Source organism: Dioscorea cayenensis, chromosome 12 (genome assembly GCF_009730915.1).
Source record: "Dioscorea cayenensis subsp. rotundata cultivar TDr96_F1 chromosome 12, TDr96_F1_v2_PseudoChromosome.rev07_lg8_w22 25.fasta, whole genome shotgun sequence".
NCBI classification, from domain to species: Eukaryota; Viridiplantae; Streptophyta; class Magnoliopsida; order Dioscoreales; family Dioscoreaceae; genus Dioscorea; species Dioscorea cayenensis.
Genome location: NC_052482.1, coordinates 5,045,665 through 5,047,220, shown reverse-complemented (window position 1 = coordinate 5,047,220; position 1,556 = coordinate 5,045,665). Strand labels below are relative to the sequence as shown.

General features: G+C 41.9%; 1 non-coding gene across 1 annotated transcript; it reads right to left on the bottom strand.

Moving 5' to 3' along the window:
- Positions 1–1,183: 1,183 nt before the first annotated feature.
- On the bottom strand, positions 1,184–1,290 carry LOC120274190. Its single transcript, XR_005540725.1, has one exon. It is a non-coding gene; the product is annotated as a small nucleolar RNA R71 (small nucleolar RNA).
- Positions 1,291–1,556: the final 266 nt, after the last annotated feature.

The window sequence follows — 1,556 nt, the reverse complement described above, 5'->3', positions numbered from 1 at the left end:
GGTTAGGGACCTTCCACCTGGACCAAAGGGTTAGGTCTATAATTAGGAAGAGATTTATCACTTGGAATCCCTAGAGCTTTTTGCAACTCTATTCGAGTGCGAGGTTGAGAGGTTATCTAATCTTTCCTCCGGGACATGTATAGAGTTAGGCATAGTTGACCTTAGATTTGGGACTATGTATTTAAGGATTTCCACGACTCACCATTGCATTGATTAGGAAGCATAATAGAGGGTTCTTGCACTTGAAACGATTATCCTAGGCGGAGCAATATCCGAGTACCCCATCTTTATCGATTGCCTTACCTCCTCTTTCACTCGTGCTCTCTTACTTGTTGTTTTTACTCTTAAGAATTGAATCATTATCACACTTATCACTACTTATCTTTCACATAGCTAAGAAGCAGATTAAGTGTTTTTATTCCCTACTCCCTGTGGATTCGATACTCGCTCATCCGGGATTATTACTTCGATAAACCCGTGCACTTGCGGGATATACGCAAAGGGACCTCGTTAAGTTTTTGGCGCCATTGCCGGGGAGTAGGCGTTTAGAGATACTTTGCACTTTTTTTATTAGTTATTTCACTATACATTCTATTTCATATCTTCTTATTCTATCATCGTTCTGACTTCTTTTTCTTTCTTTTTGGGTGCAGCTCCAGGTTATGACCCGAGGGAATCCCTTAATATTGATTGAAGAAGATCCTGAGCTTGAACGTACTCTAAGAAGAAAAGGGAAAGAGCCTGTGCAAGAACAGTCTAATTCAGCTGATTTGGAAGTGGAAGAATCTGAAAACATGGCAGAACAGAATGAGCAACATCGAACATTATCTGATTATGCCAGACCTTCAGTGTTGGGGACACAGTCGAGTATTGTGCGTCCCCCGATTACAGCTCAGGACTTCGAACTGAAGCCTGCATTCATCCACATGTTGCAGTAATCCGCACAATTCAATGGTTTGGTCGATGAAGATCCAAAGAGTCATATGGAGAGTTTTCTAGAGGTGTGTGATATGCTGAAGATAAACGGGGTAACGGATGATGAAATCAAGTTGCGAGTCTTCCCATTTTCCCTAAATGGAGAGCGAAGTAGTGGTCACACTCATTACCTAGAGCATCAATTACCACATGGGAGGAGATGGTAGAAGCTTTTCTTGCCCGTTATTTCCCTCCCGAAAAATCAGCAAAGCTTAGGAATGAGATCTCATCCTTTGTTCAGTTGGAATTGGAGTCTCTATTCGAGACATGGGAAAGGTTCAAGGAGCTCCTGAGAAAGTGCCCGCAACACGGATTCCCGGAGTGGATGATTGTTCAGACCTTTTATAATGGTTTGAACCCGAGTACAAGACAACTCTTGTGCTAAGATTTTCTTGTGGGCTTTAAGTATTCATCGTGTGTTTTCATGTGGAATTGGTGAATTTATGTCGTTTGAGCTTTATTCCATATTTTTCACTAGTAAAACATGCATAATAGGGCAGGCTCTGAGTGTGTAAACATGTTCAGAAACTTTCTGCAGAGCCTGCAGGTTTTTCTAAGGCATCCAGTGAAAACGCACGGGT